Raw genomic sequence first — 24649 nt, 5'->3', positions numbered from 1 at the left:
GCGACCAGCAAAACAAAAAAACACGTACAAACTACAGAACAAATTGCACTTAGACTAGTAACCAAGATTAGACATCCTCAAAACCCGCTACATAACCCAACCAACGAATTACTCTACGAACGGACACAAATGACAAAAATAACAGAACGATTAACGAAACTAGAGGCAAAATGGAAAGGCAACCCCCACAACTGGACAATTATAAACCCCATCTCCCTCACAAGACCAAATAGACAATCTCGCTACGCCTTTCCTCAATATACTCTGTTGGAACATTTTACCTAAAAAAAACGGACTAACTATTAATTTTAACCTTTTCTTTGTAAAACATTATTTATTTATTTTTTTTTTTAACAAATATTTATATGGATACATTAAGCTTTGTTTCTTTAACATTGGCAGAAAAACCGGTAGGTCGATAGCCTTTTTCCTCGGAAATAGAGATTGTTTGTGTGTGTGTATTATATTAATACTGTGCACCCGAGCACCCACTGTGACGTCACGCGAGGTAGCGTTTCGAGGAAACAGGTTTTGCTGATAGGGCCGCCCTCTTGGATCTGTTGTGTTGTCAAGTAAAATTTCCACTTGTCACTTTGCTTTTGTTTATTTGTTTTAGCATGCTGCTAAAATTAATTATATTTTTATGACAAAATCTAACAATTTAATTGGTGAAGATTATACACTAAAATCAAGTAAATGTATATTTTTTTATTGACATAATGGATACAACAGCTGCTGGCCCAGGTAAGATTACAATGACAATTTCATACCTAACCTATGTAATAAACCATGCTATTGCTGATGCATCATTACTACACATTTTTGTACTAACATTTTTTAAGGGTGGTTTTAGTAACTAATTCGGCTAGTCTTACAGATCTGCAACTGGTATATGCTGCATACATCACTACTTTTCCATGTGGATGAAAAAGCACAACTTTTATGAAGAAAGTGACTACATTTCCCAGGGACTGCAATCAAGTCAAGTTGAAGAAGAAAAATTGTGTGCAATATATTAAACTATCTACATTAGGTACAACAGTGGATTAAATAGCAAGTTTTAAGGTGAGTTAACTGTTTTAAAGCTAGATTTGTAGTTCTAATTCCGCAAGAAATAAGCAGCAAGCAGTAGTAGCCATGTCAATTCATAGTTCGACTTTAGTAAGAAGGAAATAACATAACCCCAAAGTCTTATAAACCATCAATATTTTATGTTATAAATATATTATTTATTTTTACTGCAGCTTAGTGATTACTTCTTCTTGCGGAACTAGAACTATGAATCTAGTTTAATTCTAGTAACATTAACAAAAATAAAAAGCAATACAGTTTTCATTTTACCTTTAACACAATAATCATCATTGTACACTAACACTTTGTTTTTTGGTAGGTTAGAATATGTCCAAAGTCATAAACACATCTATGCTATCTAATTTAACATAACTTGAAAAGTATTTTGCCCGGTTTCAGGGTTGGCAAGTTTTGGACAGCATGGTTTAAACCATTGGTTTTAACCCGGTTAAAACTGCCCTGGTCAAATTTGTTTTGGAAACTTTAGTGTTAGTGGTCAAAACGGGTCAAAACCAAAAAGTTCAAAATTAAAAAAATATATATATCAAATTGTTTTAGTTATTTTTTAAGAAATGTTTTACATCAAAATATACAAACATTTGTACTCAAAATAAAAAAAAAATTATTTTAAACAAAAAGAAACATTTAAACAACAAAAAGCCAACAAATTATAAACCTGTCTATTATACCTACATCCAGTCATCATTGTCTTCCTACCTTTCAAAATTTTTATCTTGTTTTATTTTTAAATTTAACATTCTATATACAGAAATCAGTTTGTTACATTTTTCTACACCTAATTTATATATTTTTTAATTTTTTATTCTAGGAATACATTTTTTATTTTGGTTTTAACCAGTTTTGACCACTGCCCTGGTCAAAATCAAAAAAAGTGGTCATTTGCACATCCCTGCTCGGTTTATACTTTTAAATTAAAAAAATTAATTTGATTTTAATTACATGTAATGCTCGGTTTATACCTCCAAATTAAAAAATTAAATTAAATTATAATTACATGTAAAATTGTTACTTTTCAAGATATGCTAAATTAAATGACATAGATGTGTTTTTGGCTTTGACGTATTTTAGACATATTCTAACCTAAAGAGGGCTGAAAAATTCATGGAAAAGTTCAGCTATAAAATAATCATTTGTAAAATTTAAAATAATAACTAATGGATGAAGTTTTCTTTGGCTGTGGTTACCACACTAGTTGGAATCGGTGTATCCTTGACAAAATAATGGAAATGAAATTGGAGATATGGAGTAAGACTGATAAACAGGGAATGAAGGAAAAAACAAATCAAGTTTCACATTTTATCACAACGAAGGTTTCAAGAATTTGCCCTTAGTTTAAAGTTGGCAAACCTGTGGCTTTAAGTTTTTAAATTTAAGTTAAAACTTAACTTAATTTAACATTTAGTTTAATTCATTAATTTGGAGGTAGAAACCGGGTGATAAATTTGTCTTTAATGAACATTTACTTTAATTGTTAATTTGGAGGTATAAACCAGACATTGTCCCCTGTTTATACCTCCAAATTAACCATTAAACTATATTTTCGTTAAAGTCAGTTTAATTTTATCAAAGTTAAAGGTACACATTTGTATATGACATGCTGTACTTAACATTTACACAAAATTAAAACTAATGTTAACTTAAAAGTGAACCAACTTTCACCATTGGGTGAAATTGAGGCTAATTTGTGAACCCTTTATCATTTTTCCTTGTGATAAAATGTGAAACTTTATTTGTTTTTTTTTTCTCATTCTCTGTTTATCGGTCTTACTCCATATCTCCAATTTCTTTTCCATCGTTTTATGAAAGATACACCAATTCCGACTATTGCGGTAACCACTGCCAAAGAAAACTTTATTCCTGGTTTAACAAACTTTACAAATGATTATTTTATAGCTAAACTCTTTCACCCTTTTTAGGTTAAATATGTCTAGAATACGTCAAAGCCAAAAAAACACATCTATGTCATTTAATTTAGCATATCTTGAAAAGTATAAACCACAATAATTTTCATTCAATTTTACATGTAATTTAAATTAAAATAAATTTTTTTAATTTGAAGGTATAAACCAGGCATTAGATTTTTTAAATAGAACCTTGTATTTTTTAATTCATTTGTAGATACTAGGTAGAATTTGAAAAGTTTTATGTTGTCTATACTTCAACCTGATAGTTTTACTCAAGGTTTTACTAATATTGAATTTTTTAAGATATTAGTTTTTACTCTGATATAAAATTGGTTGTATTACTAATTACCATTGTTTGCACAGGGACCACAAATTAGATTTACGCAAATAAATTTGCGTTAGATGCTACAGGGCGTTCAATTTTTTTACAGAGTGTTTCATGATAAATGCGTCATATTTTATGGTTTGATTAAATATAACAAAATAACACTACTTAAACAAAGATGTTTTGCTATGGAGATACATGGTGTCAAAGTTTGCATAAAAAGATCTAAATTTATTTATTTCTTCAAAAGGGCTGCAGATACCTATGTTCATAAAACTTTGTAGGTGTCAACAACAGAGCACGCTTTGGAATAAAAAAAGTTATTTTTCAATTTTGCCAGTGGTATGCAATTGAACGAGTTGGTGAAGATTTTTGTTTTATCAAATATAAAGTTTTATGAAAATAGCTGCAGCCGATTTGAGAATTATAAATAAATTTAGATTTTTGTTATCAAAACTTTAAGACCCTGTACTTCCATAACGAAACATTTTTGGATCATGGTTTATATAGAAAACTAGGTTTTCCTTTGACGTTTAATCGAACCCTAAAATACAGTGTGTTTCACGATAAATGCGTCATGTTTTATGGTTTGATTAAAAGTAAAAAAATCCCCTAGTTTGCTAAATAAACCATGGGCAAAAGATGTTCCATTATGAATATACAGAGTGTTAAAGTTTGAATAAAAAAATCTAAATTTATCTATTTCTTCAAACCGGTTTCAGATATTTTTATAAAACTTTGTAGGTGTCAACTGTCCACGATAAGGCACGTTTTGCAATAAAAAACATAATTTTTTATTTTGCCAGTAGCGTTCAATCAAATACGTTCCTGAATGTTTTTGCAAAAAAATATGTATACACCACTCTTTTTCCATTAAACGCAAATCAATTTTGAATTCCCCATTCAATTTAGAACAGAAAAGCTATCTAGTAACTTTTCGGTACATCTTTCTGTTTTCCAATAAAAAATTGAAAATCATAAAAATGTACCCATAAAATCAATACTAAATCGTCGACTGTTTATTTTATTAATCAATATCTAACTTTTTATTAATTTAGTGTTTTTAAAAAAAAAAATTATTCGATAGGAACAAGCAGTATCTTCCTATTTTTTCATAAAAAAACTGAATAAATCAAAATTTTAAAATTGAATAGAGGCGAAATTCGAAGATTTAGTATTAATTGTAAGGGTACTTTTGCAGGATTTTTTATTCGAAAACGAGATGACGCACCAAAAAGTTACTAGATACCTTTTCTGTGTTAAATTGAATAAGAAATTCAGAACTGATTTGCATTTTTTGGAAAAACAGTGGCGTACATATTTTTTTTGCAAAAATGGTCAATAACTTGTTTGATTGGATGCCACTGGCAAATATAAAAAATATATTTTTTAATGGCAAAACGAACTTTATCGTTGACACTTAAAAAGTTTTACGAAAATATCTCTTATTGTTTTAATGAAATAAGTAAATTTTTATTTTTTTACCCAAACTTTAACACCCTGTATCTACATAACGAAACATCTTTGGACCATGGTTTATATAGCAAACTAGAGTTATTTTTTGACCTTTAATCACACCCTTAAATATGACGCATTTACCATGAAACACCGTGTTGACTAATTCAGCTTAAGTAATTTCGACTTTTTTAAATGGAACAGCTGGTGTATTACTTATTTTTCTGATATCTTTTACAATTCAACTTTTGTGAAGTATGTCATATACCTACCTAATTTAAATGTCTGCGTTTTATTTATATGTTTTAACTTTTACCTGCATTTTTTGTTATCTTAACTAAACTATAATCTGAAAATTGTCCTTAACGATTCAATTGAACAATAAACATTTTAAATTGTTGTTAATGACATACAAAATTAAAACATTTGTTTTTTTATCAATTATACAGGGTTATTCACGTTATTCGACACGGAAAATTGTGACTAAAGTATTCACTTTCAACAAACTTTTGATTCTGGGATGGATATAGACCTATTTTAGGTATCTTTTAAAAATATTTTCAAGATTTACCGGTTGTCCCAAATGCAGAAAAAGTATCAAAGTTATATTTTTTCAAATGGAATACCTAGTATTTTATTTGATTTTCAGAATCTACGTTGAAAATAAAAGGTAATGAATGACATTGAGGTTTGGTACGTCTAAACTTTACAGTTTCTCAAATATTCGTTATTTTGTAAAAATTTAGAACAAATTTTAATGTTTAATCACTCAACCTCTGCTTGATTTTTATCACTCAAAATTGGCTTGGGACCTACTAAATGATCAAGTTTTAGGATCCATGGGTGAGAAATTGTGTAGCTCATACAGGATGTCTCAACATTTTTCTCCCAATAATTGCAACCTTTAAACTTTAACAACTTGTCAAAATCAAATTGAACACCACCTATTTTATGGTTAAAGTAGATGCAAAATTTAATTATCTATCGAAAATTATTGAGGTCTCCTATGGCTAACTGTTCGCGTTTTCTTGGAAAGTCAACATTTCTCGAACTCGCACCGATTTTGAGTCATTTTTGATACCCTTGAGAAATGACCAGAGATTAGCGAATTAGCGAAATTTTTAGGAGTATATCCATTAAGATACTTAATAATGTTGCTGAAGGACTCGAAAACGGAGTAGTTGGATGTTTAGTGTTTAGTTTAGTTTTAGTAGTTTGTAGTCGAATTGTCGCCGTTTTAAACATTTTTATGAATTATTTTTGTTTGAATGATTTATTTAATTATTTTTATGAATTACTTCTATAGCAAATTTACAAAGTATTAAGCCACTATTTTATTCTAAGCTTTACTTAGATTAGAATGATAGATATGTAATTCGAAAAGATACCAAGTGATCCTTGAACGATATCAAAAATCAGTCCGTCAGCTCTACTTTAAGAAATGTCGATTTTTCCAAGAAAACGTTAACAATTAGAGGTACGAAACCTTAATAATTTTCGATAGGTAATTAAATTTGCATATACTGTAACTGTGGTTCCATTTGATTTTGACGAGTTTATACTACTTTCAAAATTTTAGTTTTTGATTAAATAATTTTTTTTGAGACCCCCTATATGAGCTAGACAATTTATCACTTTTGGATCATAAAACTTAATCTGTTATCATCGCCCAAACCAATTTTGGTCAATTAATCTCAAAGGAAGGTTGAATGTTTAAATGTTAATATTTGTTCTACATTTTTACAAATTAAGGAATATCTGAGAAACTGTAAAGTTTAGACCTATCAAACATCAATGAAATTAATTTTTATTTTCAACGTAGATTCTGAAAATAAAGTAATATACCAGGTGTTACATTTGAAAAAACATGACTTTGATACTTTTTCGGCATTTGGTACAACCGGTACATCTTGAAAATATTTTTAAAAGATACCTTCAATAGGTCTATAACTTTTTTGAAAGTGAATAGTTTAGTCACAGTCTTCCGTGTCAAATAACGTGAATAACCCTGTATAGGGTGGACCATAAGTAATGGGACATAGAGCTACAGCATTACTACTACTATTTTGCAGTGACTGATAGGAGGCGCTATCTGCAACTATTTCAGCTGCTTAAAAGTACTTAAACTTTTTTTTACGCAGCTGAAACGGACATACGACTTCAAAATATTATTCTAATATGTTTTCTATTAAAAAAAAATATACTAGTTTTAGATCTTAAATGTTGACCGTTTTCGAGATATTTAATGTTTTAATATTGCATTGCTAATACGGTTAAATGGTTAAAGGGTAAAGTACATTTACGTAATTTATACACACCTTAAAAAAACTAATTGGAATATCTTTTAGCTAAATCACACAACAAAAAGACTGATAAAAATAAATGAAAAATCCTTACGTATTTTCAGTGAATTTGGTGAAACAACTTACTCCACAAACCACTGGAAATTAAAGTATTAACATTAAAAAAAGGTTTCTTTTGGACAACAAGTATTCTACAAAGGCAAAATAAAAACTTACTTTCATAAAATAAATATTTACTAATTTGAAAGTTGCTACATGCAATATCAAAATAGTGGATATCTCAAAAACGGTCAACTTTTAAGCCTTAAAACAAGTATACCTTTTTCAAGTAGAAAACCCTAGTCCTTTAAGCAGATGAAAAAGCTGCAGGTAGCGCCCCCTATCAGCTACTGCAAATAGATGAAACCATCATATTTACCGGCTGTCAAAACCCCCTTATACACATTTTCAGTAATTTATATCAAAATACCTAGATAATATGATAAAAAAACAAGAATAAAATTTCAACTTTCACACCCTGTATCTTTCGTAATATTAACTTTCGGTATAGGACAATTTAGCTAAATCGTATTATTTTGATGTCTGGAATATGCTGTAACTCTACCAACGGTTGACAACACCTGCATTTTTATTTTGTCGTAAGCTAGTTATAAACTTAAATTAAACTAAACTTAAATTTAAATCGAAGGTAAAAATTAAAAACCATAAATAAATTGCAATCTACTCAAATTAGGTACATGACATACGTAAAACCTATCAGACAAAATAAATAATGTACAGGGTGTTCCATTTATAAAAGTCGAAATTTCTTAAACTGAATTAATCAAAATATATTTTAAAAAATTGAACGTCCTGTAGCATCTAATGCAATTATTATACGATTTATTTGCATAAATCATTTTTGTCGTTCCTGTAGAACGTTCGTACCAAATATGAGTATTCTACTTTTAGAAACAATGGCAATACAGTCAATTTTACATCATAGTAAAAAGTAATATTTGTATAGAAAAATTAAAAATTAAATAATCTGACATTATTAACAAAAAAGTTTTAAATTGTTATGAAGAATTTAATAGTTATTTAACGAACGAGTGTATTAATGAAAGCGATTAATAATCGAAATGGTTTAACGCAGTGAACGCGTTACTAAAATTGAGATTATTAATCGCTTATTAATATAAAAGTTGGTTACAACATTTTTCCGTCAACTGTAGTTTATAATAAAGGTTTATAATCCTACAAAGTTTTGAAAAAACTGTTCTGTCAGTAATGGTGGATGTCAACTAAAGAATGTGTGTTTATTTCTCTTTGTTTCATACAAATAAAAAAGGATAGAACTATACTATGAGCGTATTTGATTGCCTGATAAGATCATGCATTAAAGTAAAACAATTGAAAAATCATGCATTAATGGAACTCAATATTGAACGATTTTGCATTCGTTATCGTCCATCAAAAAAGGCTGTCAATACATGGTCGACGGAAAAAATGTAAAAAAAAAAGTATATTTAAAAAAATGTTTTCTGTCATGTCTTTAAGAACCTGTATATCCAAAAGTAATTTTAACCTATAAATATCAATATTCTCTAAAACTTTTGTATTTAACATTATTTTTCTATTATATCCAAAAGTAATTTTAAACTAAGAACCTGTATATCCAAAAGTAATTTTAAACTATAAATATCAATATTCTCTAAAACTTTTGTATTTAACATATACGAGTGAGACCACAAACGTCAAATCAAACGAGATAATGAACTTTATCATTGAATCACCTGTACAGGGTGTCAGGATTTAGAGTGTTTTGACAGGAAAACCCCATTTACTAGCTAGATACGGTGTTATGGCAAAAACCGTATTTCGATATCTTGTCAGATTGCGGCGCTAGAGGCCGTTTTTCGAATTTCGCCCATTTTAAAAACTTTACCCAACTTTTTTCTTTATTAAAATATCGGAGTGAAACACAAACATTTTTAAGGCACTTTTTCGATCTGATTTCAGTTTCGTGTTTAGTTTTTAGCTACTGCGTTCAGTTTTCTCAAGAATTGACATAACTTTCTTCTTTTAAATAGAATTCATAATCAAATATAATTTTAAAAAATGTCTATTTTTAATATAATATGTAAGATTCAGGGTGATTCACGCTGATGGTATATTAGAAGTATCTAGAGAACGACTTAATATTTTTCGTTTAAATTTGGAGTGTAGCCTATCCAAACTCTCTATGTAAAATATTTTGGACTTTGCAGTGTTGCCATATCAGTCGGAAAGAACACCAACTTTTGATTTGCTTGAGTATCTCATAAAAAGGTTGGTGCAAGTGGGTATGCTCGATTTACACATATTACCTTTAAAATTTTACATTTATTGTAATGTAATTTTGCAATGCGGAAAAGTAACTTTACCGCATCCGGTGTGGAAAAGTACTCCTTCCCGCACTCAAATAAGTGTGTAAAAGTGCATTTACCGCACGTGAGTAGGAAAGGTTTTTTTCATTATTCTTACTAGCCTGAAAACTATCTATTTTTTGGTGGATTCGTTTAAAAAATGTACCTTTTCCGTGAGGACGCTGGAAAGTGCCAATTTCCCGTGCCCTGTTTTTAACTGGTGGGTTTTCTCGTGCGCTGACAAATACGTGTTTTGCATAAATTTTTTTTTTTTAAAGTCAGTGAATTTCTAACATAATACGTTAAGTTGTGTGCTAGATTACCATTCAATGTATTGTCACGTTTAAGTTGTAAAGCCCTTTTGGCCCAACAAGTTAAACGAGACGTGCGTTTATTACTTTAATAAACGCCTTTACCGATATCTTGTTTCAGAGGTAGAATCAAACCACTTGGTAGAAAAATATAATTTAATAACTAAATAACAGTTAAAACTAATTGACAAAATGGTTGGTTTATCATCTTACTGAATCGGAATAAAACGTTCAACATAATTCCCAAAAGTAGCACTTAAAACAATACCTTTTACATGCACAAAATATTACAATAATAAATCTATACTTACATTTGTTAAACAATTATGAGGGCAGCTTTCTGGAGGGTTTGACACTCGCGATTTATTATAATTTAAGATATGGTTTACTATTTAATTAATTTGTAAACCCGGTGCGGGTTGCAGAATTCAGGACGACTACATTCTGTGGCGTGAGCGGAGTCTTCTGGCTAGGTACTGCCTTCTCCGACGTGGTGCACAGCAAAACTGGACTGACTGGAATGAACCCCTCTCTAGGGTACAACTTCCTTCTTATAGCATTCCAAACACTGGTTCCACCAATCAAAAACTCCCAGACCAGGTCTCCTCTAGCCGACAACTCGTAACGACCTTTCGACCCTCGGTACCTGGAAATATTTCGCATATTTCGCAACTCTTTCGCGTCCGGTCACACTCCGGTGCATAGTCTAGCTATTGCATCATAGGTGCAGTTGCACTCTGACCGCATACCACAATTTTAATGTTTCCGCTCAAGTAATATAAATTCCACATTTTTTAATGTTTCCGATTAAGTAAAATAAATTTGATTTATTTCCTTCCTTAAAACACATTGACATTTCTTATATTCTCGTGGTAATATTATTTTTTTGTTTCAGATATTCTCCCGGTGAAGCGAGAAGCAAAAAAAAAGTCATCCAGGTCAATCTTGGAATTTTTTTTAAATTTAATAATAAACTCAGAATTGGGGCGCGGGTGGTGTGTAGTTTTATTTACGGATTCGATTTGCTGTTATGCCATATGCAGCATAGTTCTATCCACAATATCTGGCCGAATAATTTTCCTTTAATTTCCAACTAAATGCTGATGTATTAGAAATATTGTCATTCCTTTAAATGTCAATCTATGCATGGCGAACTGAGTAACTGTGCAGAAGTTGACATTGGGAGTGAACAAGGACCAGCAATCCGTCATTCATATCTATCTAACGTACAATTTATTTTCCAACTGATTAACATCCTACAGCAAATTTAACTTGTTGTGTCTGCTCAGCTCCTATTTATATCGAAGAATTAATGCTAATCACGTGTGTTTTCTAAGAACTATCCATAATGCCCAAACGGCATTTGGACGTCGAGCCAACGTTCGATTACCGGACGCAACGTCAGGTACCGACGTTGGGGAGACGGCATTTCTACTCGTATTTGCACTATTTTGGGGAATACAAATTTGAGTCGATTGCACGTCGGGTCACCACTAATACGGTACATTAACCCTTTCAGTCATGACCCTTCTGAAAACATTTTGAAAAAAGTTGTCGTTTTGAGGTAAAAATATTAATTTTTTTATGATTTTTCGTAAATTAGTCTAATTAGTTTCCTACGGCCGTGACGTCATGTCGTCGACGGACAATATGTCTAAGTAGAAAATTCATATACATATACGTTGAAGACATTTTATTTATTAAAACTCTTATTTGTTATGAAACTTATATTATATAAAAACCCTTAAAGCAGCACAAATGTACTTCACATTTTACACAATAAACATGTGTTTTTGAATAACAGCCTGGCAACTTGCACCGTTTCTAGAATTCAAATATCGGATAAAAAGTTGGTCATTCTATTTAAAAAAACTTAAGTTTGGTTCGTTACTCAAATTTGGGACACCCTGTAAAAATAAGCATTTGTTTACATGTACTTGCAACATTTAAAGTAAATGCTTTAAATCTACTGTGAGTACCTATATTTCTGGAAGCATTTACTTCAAGTTTTGCAAGTCTGTATCAGAAAATGTTTGTTTTTCTTCTACATGCTCTAAGCGAATTTTTTGAAATTTTGCAAAGAAGGATAGGGGAGTATGGGGCAGGTTTGGACACGTAACAGAAACCTGCTATAAATTTTGTAATCATGTAGTTTAATTTACCAAACTACAGTTAACATGAAATTTGATATATTTGCTACCAAACGACAATATTTTAAGTTTGTAAAAAAGCGAGAACTGTCCGTACCTGCCCCACTATGGGGTACGTTCGGACAATTGAGGGGGCAGTTTCGGACATCATTTATTGTACATTGTAATTAAAGAAATTAACATCAAATCTAAACTGTGAGGCTTGTCTTGACGTCCCTGCACTCGGAATGGGTGTTGGAAATTTAGCAACAATGTCAGATCTTGATACTAGTGCTGTGTCTGTTATTGCTGGAAATGTAAACCCGTTATGTTTGCTTTTCCTTAAAAAGTTATATAGTTATATAGTATTGCATATTCCTGTTCGTCACAAGTCTCCGTCACCTGGCCTATATAATATAACACTCTCTTTTTGGTAGAAAATTTAATCAAAAGAAAATCGTTTACTCTAATGGGTGTGTCCTCTAGAAGAGATTCTAAATAATTGTCTCTCTCAAAATCTTCATTGCAATCAGAGTCTGATAACCCATCACCTTTTTTTCTTTTTATTATATTTTTGGGCAACTCTATATCTGATTCGGATGACGAGGTTTCTGCTAATAGTTTCCTTTTTGTCAGTTTCTTCTTGTTCCTTGGTTTACTCTTCTTATTCAATGTTGCTTCTTGGCAATCAGGTTTCGGCACTGGTTTGAGTTTTTCAAGATTTCGTTTTGCATTTTGAGTGTCTTTTTCGGGTGTGCTCGTATATATCCTTGATTTTCCACTTTTTCGAGTGCGATTGATTTTTCTAGGGCCTGCATGTGGATACGGTCTAATATCTGATGGTTTCAACGTGACCACAGAAATAATATTAACTTTTCTTTTAGTCGCCTTTTCAATAAGTTCGTCTAATATACTTTGAACTATTAAGCTGGCTTCATCATCTACAGAGCATATTGGATCGGGTAATTCATTATCAGGTTCGACATGATTGTTAGAAAAGTCCTGTAAGAACAAATTGTCACTCACAGAAGATGGTAAGAAGTCGTCAGCTGTATACACTAAACTATTGATGGGCCATATCCCAGTGCTTGAAAAACTGTTGACTATATTGTTTATTGAAAAACTTTGTAGATATGGATCCGCGCTAAGTTTGGCTATTTCATAAATGGTGATAGGCTTTCCAGGGTTGTTTAAAATGTAATCATTAAACGACTTTTTAATTCTTGATTTAAATGGTCCAAAAATTGCTTTATCAAGCGGCTGCATCTGATGGGTGCAATGGGGTGGAAAAGAAAGTAGCACAATTCCATTTGCCCGGGAATACAAAATCGCTTCTAAAGAAATGTGGGTTTCATGGTTGTCCATAATTATCAGAATTTTATTTTCTGTTTTGCAACTAGTATATTTCTGGATATGTTGCAATACTTTAACAAATATATTAGCAGTCATCCATCCAGACTGACCTGAAAAACCAATTGCTCCCGTTACAGCCCCATACATAAACTGCTCCTTCATTCTAATTTTGGGGAAAATGTATACCGGAGGGGTGGTATTGCCAGAAGCCGATATTATTCCACACATTGTGACTAAACTACCTCTTTCTGCTGATACCGACTGACCTACACCTTTTGATCCCTTTTCCGCAATAACTTTGGGAGCTTGAACTACTGTCAGAATCCCAGTTTCATCGATATTATAAATATTATTTGGCTGAAAATGATATCTTGACTGAACTTCTGAGTAATTATTAAAAAATAAGTCAACGTTTGCTTGATTAAAGGCTGAAGCTCTAGCCATGCCGGTATTCTCAGGTTTTCTGTGGGACAGAGTGCAATGTCGCCGCATTTCATTTTTATTCCAAGATAGAGGATAATTCTTGCCTAAACGTACGGCATACTGAAAGGCCAGCTTTCGGGTACCTTCATATGTGAGGCCATAAAATATTTTTGAAGACCGCTTTAGATAATTCTCCAACTCTTTTTCTTCATTTGTAGAAAAAACTTGCCTTGTAGCAAATTTATTCCTATTGTTTTCTTCACTTTCGTTGCCTGAATCATTACCTCTTTGCAGTGTAAGTTTCTTTTTCTTCTTAACCCTATCGTAAAGTGTATAAAGTGTATAGTATAGTAAAAAGTGTATATTTTTTAAATACATTTATTTGTTTTATTCTATTTATTCTTTATTTATTAATACATGTATTTCTGAGACACCCTGTATTTTTATATTTTATTAGGAAAATAAGTGTGTTTGTGTGATTTCATACAATTTTTTATTGAACAAATAGTTTTATAAAATGATGAGTCAATAGAGCCACATTATGTGCCTGATTTTATGTACAATTGTAACTGGATTATATACATTTAAAAATAAAACAAAAACCCACGATGTTTTCAATTTGTCAATGACGTTGAGAATTACTTTATTTTACTAGTACTATTAGGTCTACTAGTTTTTATTAGGTTAGGTTAGGTATTATTGTAACTCGTATTGGGTGTTTTAATTGTAAAGTAGGCGTCGTGACATAAGATGACAATGTAATAGAAAAGTTTGACCCTTACACTTTGACTCTTGCCATATACGCCCCACAAAAAAGACGCCAACAGTGACAATTATACCTTCACTAAAACTGATGTTTGAAAATAATAATTAAATTTATAAAGATTTGTGTAAAAGTATACACCTGTTTTCGTTTTAATTATGTTACTTTATTTGCAAATAAGTACACAGAACGTTAAAGATATATATTTTTCGCGTTTCTATCACCTCCATAATTTTTTAGTAAATTTCCGAGTCGACACTACTAGATTATAAGTTGATGCACAAGCCGTTGTGCTAGTCACCTAGTGCTTTAACTGAAAGGAAAATATATAGTATAAGTATAAAAAATACAATGCCTACTTGGTTTTTCTTCCATCCACCATTGTTTATTTGAGCAGACCAAGCCTTCGGTGCTCCGGCTTTTCTCATGATCTCTCCAGAGTAGGATGTATAATACTAAGAAACATAAGATGTTATAAAATAATTGATCAATATTACATGAAAAACATTCTTATCAGTGATACTTTGAAGTCGAGCGCAAATGGGCTACTCTCTCCCCTACACCCTTTCTAATCCCATCCACCGATTTGTTAAAGTCGAACGCAAAAGGGCTCCTCTCTCCTCTACACCCTTTCTAATCCCATCCACCGATTTGTCGGTCAAGTCGAACGCAAAAAACGGTTTACGGCTTGAAATTTTGACAGAGTTTGCAAATAAAATTTTCCGGTTCAGTAAATAAAGAATCGTAATCATAAATGCAATTTTCATTCCACCAGCGGTTACACATTTCACACAATAAAGATTTTGAATTAGACTCATTTGTATCATTGCCGCATTTTAGGCATAACTCTTTCATATTTCCTGCAGAATTAATAATAAAATTTTGAATTTCGAGTCTATATATATTTGCATCAAAAATGTTTGAATTTATACTTTCTTGTGATAAATAACATTTACTTATATATATCAGAAATACTCCACAATTATACGAATCTTTTTGCTGAGGAACTGCACTGCTCTCTAAAACGTATTTTGTTGGTTTCTTATGTAAAGGAAATTTTTTATTAAATATCTGTATAAAGGGCTCGAATTCATTTTTTTTCTCAATTTTTTCTTTGAGGTTACTAGGGTTTTCTGCCGAATTTAAATAATGAAATGTCCCTTTTTGAAAATTTACGTACACCAAAGTCCAGTGCTGGCCTCTCTGGTTTATAGAAATTAAAATTTCTGTGGCTTTTTCTAATAATGCCAAATTTCCATCTTTTGCTTTGGGTATAATACCTTCAGAGTTCTGCTGAGGAAATATAGTCGTTCCTTCGTACCAAGATAGCACAGTAATGTTAGAATTTAACTGCATTTTATATTGTTAAAAAAATTAAGTCTATAGCAATATTATCCAGCCAGTATATGTCAGACACAGTCAGGACATTTGCGGTTTTACTATAATTGCCGTCCACAAAGGCAAATAAGTAACGTATCTTTTTAATAGAATATTTAAAAATATCGGATTATAATATTTATTCAGATTATTAACGCCATCTTTACATATAGTTTTTGAAATACCCTCTCTAATTGAGGAAAAGTTCAAAAAGAACTTCGATTTACTATAGAAATTATCTCTTTGATCAAAAATTGTTGGTTTTTCGGCTTGAATAAATTTGATCCTTTAGATGTACGTGCGAGTGGACGTTAAGTTCTAATATACATTTTTCTGCGTTTTCCACTGATAAGCAGTTAAATTTCGAGACAAGTAAAATGGTGAGGTATTCAAAAAACATTTCTAACTCATGAATGTTGCTCATGGTAGTCATTGAGGCTAAAGTTTCTTTGAGTAAATTCCTAACATTTTTTTCTTTAAAATGTTCATTTACTAATGATGAAAAAATTTTCATCATATGGGCGCAACACAACTGTATTGGAGTAATATTGCTGTTAATAGAAATATTTTTGTAACTTAATTCATAACAATAGTTAATGTACACTAAGAGTGTCTGTTCATTAAACGAATTACATACGGCATATATTTCCGCAAGAGAAAAATCTGTTACTATTCGATCAAAAATTGGCCAACTATTTTTAAATTTAAGCCAATAACTTTTAAATTTTAATAACCAGTTACCTATTGAATTGGTATCATTGGTAGTTCGATCACTGGACATACGCATCTGTTACCCAATTTGGCCGATCCGATTTGAATAACACCGGCGTAGTATAATATGCGCTTCTCGGTTTCGAACCCTTCAAATATAGATGGCTGTCTTACTACAGTTTCAGTGGCGTCAAGAAATAAAACTGTTTTCTTATTTTCTGATTTTTTCATTTCGTGAATTATCATTTCATTTTGTTCCTTGCTAAATATGTATACAGTTAGTGGTTCGCCAGTAAACTGTATATACTCTTTATGTACTCTACCTAGCAGATGAATGTCTATTTTATCGTCATCGTCCCGGTCTTTCCTTCCTTTAAATTCCGATTTTATATTTTTATAAACACTATCAGATTTTATTCCTTGCAGATTTTTTGATTCTAATAATGTTGTATCCGCAACAAGCACGTTTCGCATTCTTATCTGAACCATATTTTTATCAGAATACAGTTTTCCAACTAAATTTCTTTCAACTCCTCTTACTTGTCGCGTTAAGTTATCCGTGTGTGAGAAATTAAACGAAGAACTATATACCTTAAATTCGTATAAACCGGTCACTGTAGGGTTAATTAAATTGCAAACAACTTTAAATGTTTCTACTTTCTCTCTTCAACTGAAATGTCTCTTCAACTTTTATTGTTTTTCCTTTAGAAAATACACATAAACACCTTCTTGAAATTTTAACTGCCCCGTTGCATCACAAATAAATGTCATTTCTTCGAGGTCGCATTTGGAAACAAAAAAACTCCCTTCAAATATAGGACAATTAAAAGAAAATTTTCGAGAACTGTTTAAACTTTCATTTGAAGGATTAAAAATATTTTTTGTATTTTGAGGTAAAATTTTGACAGAATTTGAATTTTTCCGTTGTACGTCAAAGAATGTTTTTTCCGCATATTGCGGCACGTCAATTTCGTCATCCGTGAGATAATTATTTTCCTGTCTCTCTTTTGCGCAAAAAATGGTACCCTTTTCAACAATTTCCGATTTTTCTACAATTTCTGTTCCCGTAATAGTGCTTGAAAAAGTTTCTTCGTGCAATATAAAAAAGAACCTGATTTTCCCTGAATTTTTAAGCAAAACCCGTTTAACATTTCTACGATATTCGTACGTGTCCGCCCCGTAAGTATCAATAGCAGCTTGTCGCATTATTTCAGAATCTAATGACAAGTTGCATGCATCACTGTTATAGCCAACCAAATACCAAACTCAAACAAACAATAAAAAAACTGTAAACATGCACAAACACAATTTTATTTACTTTTCGGCAACTAGCGTTTTTAAAAATAAAACTCGAAATTACGAAAAGCAATATGTGTATTACCGCACTGGTTAAGATAGAAGTTATGACTAAAATGTAATGCTGCACTGCATCATTTATATAGATTACAGTAAATGCTGACGGTGCAACGTCTGAAGAACAATATTATAATGATAAAATAATATAAATGGTCATATAATTCCTCCCTCCTTAAGACTGAGAAAATGGGGTTTAATTTTCGAGGGGTTTTAATTGTATGTCCACTTTTACATCCTTTTTAGGTTTTCTACAATAATAGTAAGTTAAAACTATAATTCCTAATATTACCAATATAATTAATAATGTAGTAAATACAGATACACTCGTTGTTTCAACATCATAATGTTCTTTAAAGGGTGTACAATCAATTTTTTCGCTAAATCTATGTCATTGTGAATATTTTCTAAATTGATCTCTTTTAACAATAATGGTTCTGTATTGTCACGAATGGAAAATGCATTAATTCAAAAGATGGACTTATTAACTTAAAAAACATAAGAGTATTCGAGGATTGCGAAATATTAAGCGCACGAGGCAAGGTTGCACCGTGATGCACCGAGTGCACCATATCGGTGATGAATCATCACCACCTGCTTTGCAGGAATATGAAAAACAGGCGACGAACAATAACAAGTTACGTCAGCCGATCAATCGGGTATAAAACACGCCGATTGCAGCAGTATGGGGGAGTGTAAACCAATCAACGGCAGCGCGACCAGCTGACCCAGGAAGTCGAGATGTCGACTCTCCTCGGTCAAGAAGATCAAGTTAAGTAGTCCGTTCTCCAAAGTAGTTCCAACGCGAAAGTGACCAAGCCAGCCGCCAGAAAATGCTAAGTCCTTAGCTTACGATATGTAAGTACGAATTGTTAAATTGTCAGCTTTTAGTGTGTTCATGACTGTATTGTTTGGTTAATAGATTTAAGTGTTTAATAGAAAACTCAGTGTTTGATTCCATCCTTAAAACTGAGATCCCGGCACGACGTTTAACGTCGTGAGTCAGTTTAATTGGTGAACCCAGAAGGGCTCATAAATTAAACGTGACATTTGGTGGAGGCGCCGGTCTGTTTTGAGATGGATGAAAAACAATAGTTGAGTTTTTTATTTTTATTTTATCTTTTGGGGTATGATTCAGATTCAGGAAAATAATATGTGTAAATGTGTGTATAACACTGTTAAAAAAATGTGAATTTTTAAACCAGAAAAAATATTTTTGATTTTTCTCATCGTAAGTGAAAATTACCTCTTTAAAGCAAAAATACAATTTTTCTTTTTGCATAATTAATTTTGTTCTACATTGTCATTTTGAACATTTGTTTTCTAAATTGTTAAAAGCAAGGAAGTATTACTGAAACGATCGTGTCTTATGTTAAAAAAGTCAAGAAATTAATGGCTAATATAACTTTACGTACAGCACTGGCCGAACAAAAAGCCCCGGCCATCCCTAAATTTACGTGTCCACCTACGTTTAATCCATGAAGTGATTGCCCCATTATATTTTTAAATAAATATGAAAAGTCCGCAAGATTAAACAACTGGACTTATTCTTTAAAGATTTCATTTTAATAATTATTTGGACCGACCAGCACAAGTTTGGTATCAAAAATAGGTAAATGATCCGAAAAATGTTTTGTAAAAAAAATGTAACATTCCCAGTATCCCAATTTTATGGATTACAATATTCAAAGCAAAATGTATGCTTTTAGCATTTCTATTTAGTAGAAGTTTGTATAAAAGTTAAACTGAAAAATCAAATATTTTGAGAAAAAAATTTGAATTTTACATACCTACTGCAGCATGCTATTAAATTAATTTTTACATGACTTCTAAATCAGAAGTAAAAAATAAAATCCACACAGCGGATTGTGTTATTTCGATGTCGAGGTCAAGCATTCCCGATAACGACAAAAAGTGTGCCGGAATGAAACTTCTAATTGTCGACAAATAATTTTTTACTTATTATGTGTAGGTACCAGCTTTAAATAAAAGCATAGTGCAGAGTTAAAGAGGATTTCGATATGTTTCCATCGTTTGAAAACGAACAGTACATAAAAAATCGAAGGTTATTATTTGGTCGCTTGCAAAAATCGCGACATTAGTGGAAAATAAAGTGAAGCAGACTAATAAGTTCTATTTGACGCCGCGTGCCGGTGTGACCGACTTGCTTTATTGCACTCGTCTCGTCGCATCGCCGCGAAGGTGTCGATAAGAAAACTGCTGATTGATGAATTTTAATGTTTTTTTTTTTTCTAAATGCACATGATAATTTACCTACATGGAATAACAAGTCGAAATGTTGTATTGGCTAAAAATAATTAAATTTGTTTTTACTATGAAAAAAATGACAACTGATTTAAAAAGTGTTTTTTTTAATACAAATGGAAAATCATACATTTGTAATAAAGTATTTCTGAAGTGATATTTAACACATTCAACAGACATACTGCTCGAATGAGACGACAAGACCCACACATCATGATAATGTGACTTTATTTTTAATTTATTTCAGCTGAATTTTATTAAGTTAAATAATTAAGGTGAAAAACGCTAGCTGAGCGTAATACCTTATTATGTAAGTGGCACATAGAGTTTGTTTCTTTAACCGACCCATTGTAATGAGTTTTATGAGTAATAAAGTTTCAACTTACATGCAGTTGAACTATTTTGGTGCATCTGTACGAAGATGTCCAGCTCAGGATTCATAATTAAATGAAATAATTATTGAATTGCCAATGAAAAAATATTGGTATCTTTTATAAAGGAGTAATTTAAATACTCAAGAACTCAACAGGAAAAACAGTATAATTCAATGTTGGTAGGAGTATTAGCTCTCAAAGTAGTTGTTTCTGATTTTTCCCTTCTCAAGTTGAGAAGTTTCTGATACAGAAAGGTCTGTACATGTTGATAAATATTTGTTTTAGTGCCACACAGCAATACTGTTTGCTGTTAGCGAGGTTAGGGCGGTGCATGAATTTTTCTTAAGGAACAAACCAAAAATACTCGTTGAATGCGAAATTAGTAGCAGGCTGAAATGATTGTGTGTATGCTAAACCTTATACATACGTTTATTAGGCTTTGAAATTGGGTCTTTGAAGCAAATTGATACTAGACTTTTTTAAACTCGGATATAAAAAGGTCCATATAAAGTAGCTAAATTTGTCAATATTTTCAGGCAACGGAGATTCCTATTCCTGACAGCAACCGGTTATACGTTATCCTGGAAATTTGCGTATTAGTTGCTTTAATCGTTTACCTTAATTCCGTTTATAGGATCGTCTCATTACCATGTACAATAAGTTGTACAAATTTCTAGCAGACTGACTACGACTACTTTTTGAAACAAATATTGAACTGCTGAATAATTCAGAGTTACAAGTTACAAGCCCGATAAAGTCATAATGCTCATAACTAAGTTATAAAAATGATCTGCTTTTACTTGCTTAAATGAAATATCCTACAGTAGGATATATTTTGTGTTTTGTGCACATGAAAAAATGCGATATATAGGTACGTAACCTAAACAATTGATTAGATAATTCTTTTCTTATGCCGCATACAGTATGGTAATCACTTTGTTATTTAAGTCATCGTGGTAACGACGCGTCTAAAAAACTGCGTATGGATAAATATCATTGTAATTTCATTTTGACATGCAAATTTTTAGCATATGAGAATAATTAAGAAAAATGGCCATTGTTATTATAAAAGTTAAAAAGTGTACACTTGAGTTTTGTATCGTGATTTTTCATTGTATGAGTAAATGGATTAATTGAAGACTTTACGAAATAAAACTGGGCTAAATAATTATTGAACATTGACAAGTAAAGACTGTATTGCACGGTCAAGATGTCAAGATACTAGTAGCAAATTTTGAAACTTGAACACTTGTCATATTAGGTTATCAGAGAAATTTTTCCCAAAGGTTAATGAGTGCACCATGCTTAAAACCATGGAATTCGCTGGTTAACCAATTCGGAATATCTCAATGAGACTATGTAGGTACCTACCAACGGATAGAGATAAATATATGAAAAAATTAATATTGTCGGTGTAATAATCACCTTGAACATATAGTTGTTTATGCATTTTTGCGAGGAACGCAACTAATTCGCGAGCGATGAGAAATGAATGTGTCGCTGCGCGCATAAATAAATGACTAATTTAAATAGTCCGAGTTAGGAAGACGGTTTACATTATGTGCATATTGATTTTCATTACGTAATTTTTGAATCAACCGAATCATTCCCAATACACGCATACTTATATACCGAATGCTACGTTTCACCAGTTTCGGGTACCAGTAGTACCCCAAACACAACAAAGGGTTGAAACATCAGAAGTGAATTCTGCTGGCGCATCTTCTGGAGGTGCGTTTGGACCACAAACTTATGGGACCACCTGAATCCCACGCAAGTCAGGTTGTCCGCAATCCGGCACTGTGCCCGAATCCGGATAACCAGGCGCAAGTGCGAGCAGGGGGGCCCATTAATCCTCAAACTAGAGATGATCTAGAGCAAGCGGTAGCACAGCCGTTTGTTGCTCGGTTAGAGCCTTTTGGAAATATAGGGAAGAATATTCCATATTCTGCTTATCAGCAGCAATAAGGTCTACTTGACATTTTGATTTGATTGATAAGGTCTACTTGACATCTGAGTTTTTAAACGTGACATTTTTAGTAAGACAAACTTTAGCCTTGATTCAGCTTTGTAAGGCAAAGTGAAACCAAGACAAACAATGCAAATTTGTGGTAATGCAATAATCAGAGTTTTTTTTTAATACGCCAGAAAGGATTTAAGTTAATCATTTAATACCTACTTGCATTTACATACTAATGGCATATTTTTATTTTTAAAGAAATCAATGAGGGAAAAGCATTTGATTGAAGACATTATATCCAATTTTGTGAAAAAACAAACTTCTCCAAAAGGATTTGAAGTTAATTAGAAACGGTTAATGTTTCTGTTTTTTTTTAAACAGGCAAATACGTTCTACTTTCCATAAAATGAAAACTAGAGCGTCTTATACTTACGGAGTTCAAACTTTTTAGTTTCAGGACCGGATTCCTGATTATTTTTACATGTCAATTAACTTTATGAAGTAATACGTAACACTGCATGCAGAGTATACTTTGAATATAAGTATATTAAGCCTTAATGAACACATATTAACCTTTGTTCCTATTTTTATTTCATGTAAACGCACACATGAGAGTCAACAAGCCAGATCGAAATAATACCACACGTTGATCCTGCTCTGCTGAAGACATTTAATTTCTTCCACGACTGTTGACGTTGGTATACAACATAGTCCACACGCAATACCAACACGTCATTGGACTTTTACCCACGTCACATCCATCAATTTGATGCAAGTAATAAGGAAATACGTAACATTATATTGGCATTTAGTTATGCGCAGTGAACATCTTCGTGGTAAGAGTGAACTATTCTCGGCTTAACAATTATGTTCTCTGTGTTGCTTTATTAAACTATGTTAGATTTAAGAAATTATTTAAATGGATGCGATGTAAGGCAAATGGAGTAAAGTATTTTACGCACATTCAATAATTGGTATTTTCAAAGCCTAGATACTTCTTTCTTTATAAATCTACTCCATTATCCTTTTCTGGGTTTATTAGTGTTAGTAAGTTATTTGTGTTCATCATAAGCAATACTATGCTTTAATCATAATGTACTTAGTAGTACCGTAGCTTATCGATTGTTCTAATGGTTTTTATGTACGTCAATCTGAAATTTTGGTTTAATTGTATAATACTGTTACAAGTTAGATATTTTTTCAAGATGGTTGTTTTTAAAGGGAGTATATAAGTGTCCTTTATTTTAAAACTGGGGACCAGTTTTTCTGGGGCGGAGGCATATGTCACGAATGGAAAATGCATTAATTCAAAAGATGGACTTATTAACTTAAAAAACATAAGAGTATTCGAGGATTGCGAAATATTAAGCGCACGAGGCAAGGTTGCACCGTGATGCACCGAGTGCACCATATCGGTGATGAATCATCACCACCTGCTTTGCAGGAATATGAAAAACAGGCGACGAACAATAACAAGTTACGTCAGCCGATCAATCGGGTATAAAACACGCCGATTGCAGCAGTATGGGGGAGTGTAAACCAATCAACGGCAGCGCGACCAGCTGACCCAGGAAGTCGAGATGTCGACTCTCCTCGGTCAAGAAGATCAAGTTAAGTAGTCCGTTCTCCAAAGTAGTTCCAACGCGAAAGTGACCAAGCCAGCCGCCAGAAAATGCTAAGTCCTTAGCTTACGATATGTAAGTACGAATTGTTAAATTGTCAGCTTTTAGTGTGTTCATGACTGTATTGTTTGGTTAATAGATTTAAGTGTTTAATAGAAAACTCAGTGTTTGATTCCATCCTTAAAACTGAGATCCCGGCACGACGTTTAACGTCGTGAGTCAGTTTAATTGGTGAACCCAGAAGGGCTCATAAATTAAACGTGACAGTATTTTTAATCAAATTTTCATCAATATTAATTGATGGCAATTTCAATCTTAGATTAACAGTATTTGGTCTCTGAGTATCGTAATGATTGTCCTTTATTTTTATTGTGCATTCTGCAGGTAATATTAATGAAGCTTGAGATATTTTCTCGATAGTGTTTTGATTGGGACATTGAAAGTAGATATTTTCAGGTGAGGTTGGAATTATTATCACTGAATTATCTCTTAATTGGGTAATTGATGTTTTTTCGTACTTTACGAACATCATTGGACAATGA

The 24649-nt window shown here is 32.0% G+C and overlaps 1 long non-coding RNA gene across 3 annotated transcripts; it reads left to right on the top strand.

Moving 5' to 3' along the window:
• Positions 1-39: 39 nt before the first annotated feature.
• LOC145738451 (uncharacterized) lies at positions 40-24267 on the top strand. 3 transcript variants are annotated; one of them, XR_014180750.1, is made up of 3 exons: positions 40-744; positions 878-1065; positions 10673-24267. It is a non-coding gene; the product is annotated as an uncharacterized LOC145738451 (long non-coding RNA). The 3 variants fall into 3 exon arrangements; XR_014180751.1 differs by having other exon boundaries at positions 870-1065; XR_014180752.1 differs by lacking the exon at positions 40-744 and adding an exon at positions 784-824.
• Positions 24268-24649: the final 382 nt, after the last annotated feature.

This window comes from Ips typographus, linkage group LG15, assembly GCF_016097725.1.
Source record: "Ips typographus isolate SLU linkage group LG15, UJ_Ityp_2.0, whole genome shotgun sequence".
In the NCBI taxonomy this organism is placed as follows: domain Eukaryota; kingdom Metazoa; phylum Arthropoda; class Insecta; order Coleoptera; family Curculionidae; genus Ips; species Ips typographus.
This window is presented reverse-complemented; position numbering and strand designations above follow the sequence as displayed.